Here is a 6295-nt window from a genome sequence, read left to right as displayed (position 1 = left end):
AATCTGCAATTGTGCACATTTATTGAGTATAACTTTAGTGCCCACCGTACCGTTCATGTATATCCAGGAACGCTGGAATGTGCAAATAATGCAGGAATTGTGCAAAAGTAACGCATAATTGTGCAATAAAGTGGCGACTAAAAGGAGCACCGCGATAAGTAAATGGACAAGTTTTTATTTTTTTTTATTTTACATTGACAAAATGTTTATTTTACACTTGTAGGCATGAGAAATGGCATCGACAAATGAAGATATTGTTGGAAACGAGGCAAGTTTGACGTATACACGTGAAGAAGAAACACGTGATGCTGAGAGACATGTTGCTTTTAATTTCCAGAAAAAAGATAACATGCGTTATCCGCCAGAGCAAAATGACACCCCGTCTGTATTTACTTTAAGAAAAACGATTTACTACACTGACTTTTTCCAATGTTCTCAAGATAAAACTGATTATGGACACGGATCAGATTCTGCCGAGGAAGAATCGAGTCCATATAGCTCTACAAATAATCTAAAGTATGAAGAAATGGCACCTTCTGGAAAAACAAACACAAATAGTTCAAGACAACAAAGGCTTCTAATGTCTTCTTGCCAAATGGACGAACAACTTGTAGAACAAAGTTCTTTGTTTTTTGAAAAAGTCAGTGTAGTGCAGCATATGACCGGACCAAATGTACAAGAAGACAATACAACAGCATGTGGGACTCTCGCATTATCTGGAAAAAGATATAATTCGATATTATTACCAAGGCTTGAAGTCCTATCAGTTAAAAATGTAGTGATGCCTGAGAATTACCACATGCGGTGGCTACCTTTCGTGAAAATAAGGTAGGCTGGCCACATAATAACCCTTCTGCAGAAGACATGGCCATTGCTGGATTTATTTTCAGAGGTATGTACATCATAATATTTCAGTAATTTTAAAAGTAATTGAAAGCAAATGTAATAATTAAAAGACCTTAATAAAGTAAATCCGGTTTAACGTTTAGCGTGGTACGTGATACACATACAAAAAACTGATACGTTTTTATAAATCAAATTACACGTTGGAAAATTTTTTATTACCGTCTTACCAATATAAATATTTGAGTACTTAACTACTAGCAACACTTAATAGGGTCAATTAGTTGCTGGTCCTTTTTTATAAAATGGTGGTATTGTGCTCTAAATGATTTTTTCCAAAATATCCAACAACAGCTTTATTGATTTCACTATATTAGTAATTTAAAGATGAAAGTAACATAAACGTACCGATTCTTAATTTTATTAAATTCAAAGCAGAAAGGAATAAAATTTAATATGTTAGATACTTAAAGTCTGTATAACATTAGATATTAGATATTATTTCTTTTATATTGTCAACAACAAGAAGCCGCAACATTTCTATTTAGAAATGAGTGTAGATATTATGATCGAAATACAACTGCTAGTATGTTAGCAAAATTATATCATGATTCGTGAGACGTAAGAAAAAATCTATAGTTTTCAGAAAAACATTTCCAACATTATTTTTTATGAAACCAGTTGTAAGTATGACGTTGTCAATTTAGGCGTGTTTACTGAAAATGGTTCGACAGTCTGTGATATGGTCGAGTGTGACAAATGTGGAGGGACACTCTATGGATTTGAGAAAGGAGACGATCCCATTGCAGAACATGAAAGATTATATCCGCAGTGTAAATGAAGTAAGCAATAAACAGATGTTTTATAACTGTTAAAGCGTGAAGTGCTATATCCGATTAGACTAGTGGTTTTGTTTCAACATTTCATATTGATGTAAATATGCATTTTAATTCACTTTTTGTAAAGGTACATAAACATTTATATACAAATAGACTTCATTTTCAAATAAACCTTACATAACTGACTTTTAATTTTTACATACATTACAGACAGAAAGTTAAACGTTTAAAGTTTTACTTTTAGAGTGCCTATATAATAAATTCTATCAAATTGATTTTCAAACGGATTTGCAACACATTATAAGACATAAATAACTTTTCTTTTCAGAGATATAACATTCAGAAGACCATCAGCGATTTTTGTAATGCTTTGATTCACATAGGAAATTATGACAGGACTATGTTTTTTTTCCTTAAGGGGGCAATGTCTATTTGATATAACTTCAACTTCTTCTAAAATACAAAAATAGGAGAATACCCCATACAGCACGCGTTAGTTGATAATCACCTGCTTAGGAGATCTTATATTAAAGGTACAAATAACCTTAAATCCATGTATGAAGTGAATGAAGATAGCCACTGATTGTTATTGTATTTAAGATTTATTTCCTACACAATGCAAACATTGACAGGTCACAGTTGAAAGTGTATTACAGTAACTAAGTGGTGAAGCTCTACGAATGCTTAAAGTGTTAATTCGTTGTGAATACTTACTAGGAATTAACAACTTCATATATTTGGAAACAGTGTTATAATTTCAAGAAGTAGCCTAGAATCGCTCGATTCCAACGATTTGCCTAAAATGATCTTCTTCACTTGACTCGGAAATTCACATTTTTTTGGTGACTTACAAAAATACTGATACGTTTAGAAGAATAGGGATTACATTTTAGATTAATGTTTATACTGAGTACTTTTAGATATTGTATTGTGACAACGTTAATAATGGCAAAAGCATAAGTGTATATAGTTATGTAAACAATTTTGTTTATAGAATTATCTACTTATCTTTTCAATGCCTGGCACTTTCCTTATCAGTACGTGTTAAGTATCACTAACTGAACTAGATCTTTAAATTTCTTTAATGCTATTTTCAATATGTCGTGTCAATTCAATGATACAAAGTTCAGGATGGATTGAATTGACAGTTTGATTCCTTTCTATTATTGTGACAAAGTATTGCAATATGTTGGTTTTTGAAAATATCATACGTTATAAACAATAGTATTCAGGTTTAAACCAAACTATTGAAAAACTGCCCCCCGCCCCATCCGTCAAATTGTACGTATTAATTAATTGTATAAATGGGAAGGAATTACACTCTCAGTGTATATACAACTCTGTATTAAACTGACAAATGGCTTCGAGAGATGGACCGGAAGCCTTATCCATCCAGCCCGATGGTCCCGCAGCTGCTTCATTTAGGAAAACTATGAACAAAACATAAAAAATACTAAGTACTAAGAAAAGTACTAAGCATTTGGGATTATGTTTGTATAAGATTGCTTTGTTTGCTTTCTCGAGGAGTTAATAATATTAGTTATATCAAATGTCCCTTTGAGAACCAATAACATTGTATTATATACATGTATAATCACGGCATATTATAGCATATTATTGTTTTATTGTTACAAATTGCGACAGTTTGGCTTACTTTTTATGTCATGGTTTTAACACAACAACTTAAACTTAACGAAAGAGTAAATGAATTTAGAGAATTTAGAGAAAAATAATCATTGATGTTAAAACAAAAATATAGGATTATGATTGCGACAATGACATCATGCTATTTTTCAAATCAGATTTAAAATTCAAAGAAGAAGGAAGTACCCAAGCATGTCAAAACAAATAACGGGATCACGTTACTACATTCCGATGATCTCTTAAATTTCTTTGTTATAATTGTATACATTATTTGTATAATTAGTTGCATAAAATGTATCAATGGATTTCAAAATGTGTTATTTCAAAAAAAAGAAATAATTATTTGATATCCAGCTGATCCAGATTTGCACAATATTGTTACATGTATCATGCGTGTTAAAACGAGGTTTTTGGTTTTGATAAAAATGTGATCATTTTTTTATCATAAAGTCAAGCTGTAAATTCCATGTTTTATTCTATTTCTGTGAAAAAGTACTTATCAAATCTATTGATAATTTGCTGCAATATTCCTTCAAATGTTAACATAATATTCATCATAAAAAGAAGTACCAGAAATTTGAAAAAAAAAAACAGTTTAGATAAAAGAACTCAATAACTCTTTACCTTAAAATATCTTTATTACAATCTTTTATTTCTTTGTCTTTACTAGTAAAACAGAACAAAATAAACATTGATTATTTGCTCTATTTTAAATAATCCTATTTCAAGTGATATTGTTAGCACCATAAAAGTTGTAATTTACTTTGGTATAAATTTAACAGAGGTGTGAAGGTGTGAAAAGCAACAAAAGACTGTTGTGTTTTAAATGAAAGATGATTGCATTGTATTTATACAGTTAACTGGTTACTAAACAATAAGATATGACATGAATATGTGTGGTAAATATTGTTTGTAAAAAGTATGTTCAATCATTAAAGTTGTAAACATGTAATAGTAACTGTAAATAAAGTAAATGATATTTTTTGCTGAATAATGTTAGCAATTATTTTGTTTGACACTGTATATTTATCCAAACCTTGATGAATATATAAAAGTAATGGTACTGGTACTGGACACTGTTATACTGTCTTATAATGCAAAACAACTCCAGGATTTGTTGAATACTGTGAACATTGGAAATTGAATATAAACATTGACAAAACAAAAGTAATAGTATTTGGAAATAGAAATAACAACTTCACTTAGGCAATTCAAGTTTAGAAATAGTAAATAACTACAAATACCTGGGAACACTGCTAAATCAGGAAGCTTTTTAAATACAAGAAAACATCTAGCACAGCAAGCCAAAAAGCACCTCATTTACTTTATAAAAGAATTTATAACCTTAACCTCCCAATAGACCATTTTTCAAACTGTTTGACCATACAGTATTACCAATTTTAACCCATTCATGTGAAATTTGGGGATATGAAAACTGTAACTTACTCGAAAAAATTCACACTGAATTTAAAAGTAAAATTCTACATCTTAGAAAATGTACCCCATTGTATATGCTGTATGCAGAGTCTGGTAGATATCCTTTGGAAAGAACAATAAAATATAAAATGATAGGTTTCTGGAATAGATTAATTACTGGAAACCAAAACAAAATTGCATACAGGTTATATCAGTATATTTACAACTCCAGTTTTAATTCAAAATGGCTTAATAAGATGAAATCAATTTTAGTTGAATCAGGACATAATGACTTTTGGATAAATCAAAACCAGATTGAAGATAAAAATATCAAAACTATCATAAAACAAACTCTTCTAGACCAAAACATCAAAAATTGGCATGCATCTCTAAATAACTATTCACTAATTAAAAGCAATTTAAATTTGGACAACCACCTTCTTAAACTTAACAAACAAGACTTCATTACCTTAATAAATTTTAGGACAGGCAACCATCATTTCCCTATAGAAACTGGAAGATGGAGAAAGTGCTTGCACTGTGACCTAAATGACATAGGCGATGAATATCATTATTTGTTAAAATGTCCGTTCTTTGAGCAAAACAGGAAAAACTTAATCAAATAGTATTACTATCGAAGACCAAACATGCTAAAATTCAAAGAATTTTTGACAAATACCTCCATAAATATGCTGCAAAGAACATGTAAATTTATGAGAATACTTTTAAATGAAATTAAATAAATTAAAATCGCATCTAAAAATAATAAATACATAAACAAACAAATAAATATATATAAACTAGAACTCCGCGAGTCGGATGTGTCGCCTTGTGAACAATGTAGTTTAGGGGAAATGGCCAGGAGAAAAATGAAATATGAAAAATAACAAAGGGCAATAACTAAAAAAATAATAAGTGCAGAGCATCAGTTTCTGTACACTGCACTTCTTATCAATAAGATCTATCATTCTATGATGTTTCAAGTCCATAGCTTTCATACTTGAAGAAAAATGACCAGGACAAAAATAAAGTAAGAAAAGCAACAAAGGGCAATAACTCAAAAATAAGAAATGCTGAGTATCAGTTCTTATGCACTGCACTTCTTTTTAATGAGATCTATCATCCTATGAAGTTTCAAGTCTATAATTTTTATACTTTCAGAGAAATGGCCTGGACAAAAATTAAGTATGAAAATAAACAAAGGGCAATAACTCAAAAAATAAGAAATGCAGAGTACCAGTTCTTGTGCACTGCACTTCTTCTTACTGAGACCTATCATCCTATGAAGTTTCAAGTCCATGGCTTTTATACATTAGGAGAAATGGCCCAGACAAAAATAAAGTATGAAAATTAACAAAGGGCAATAACTCAAAAATTAGGAAGTGCACAGTACTAGTTCTTGTGCACTGCATTTTTTCTTAATGAGATCTATCATCCTATGAAGTTTCAAGTCCATAGCTTTTTTAGTTGAAGAGAAATGGCCCGGACAAAATTAAAGTATGAAAATTAACAAAGGGCAATAACTCAAAAAATAAGAACAGCAGAGTACCGGT

At 30.4% G+C, this 6295-nt stretch overlaps 1 long non-coding RNA gene across 1 annotated transcript; it reads left to right on the top strand.

The window, feature by feature from the left end:
• The first annotated feature begins 204 nt into the window (after positions 1–204).
• LOC132738334 (uncharacterized) lies at positions 205–5536 on the top strand. Its single transcript, XR_009626860.1, has 3 exons — positions 205–892; positions 1551–1685; positions 2011–5536. It is a non-coding gene; the product is annotated as an uncharacterized LOC132738334 (long non-coding RNA).
• Positions 5537–6295: the final 759 nt, after the last annotated feature.

Source organism: Ruditapes philippinarum, unplaced genomic scaffold, assembly GCF_026571515.1.
Source record: "Ruditapes philippinarum isolate M1 unplaced genomic scaffold, ASM2657151v2 ctg7998_1_1_1_1, whole genome shotgun sequence".
Lineage (NCBI taxonomy): Eukaryota > Metazoa > Mollusca > Bivalvia > Venerida > Veneridae > Ruditapes > Ruditapes philippinarum.
The sequence above is the reverse complement of the archived record's forward strand: the minus strand, read 5'-3'. Positions and strand labels throughout refer to the sequence as shown.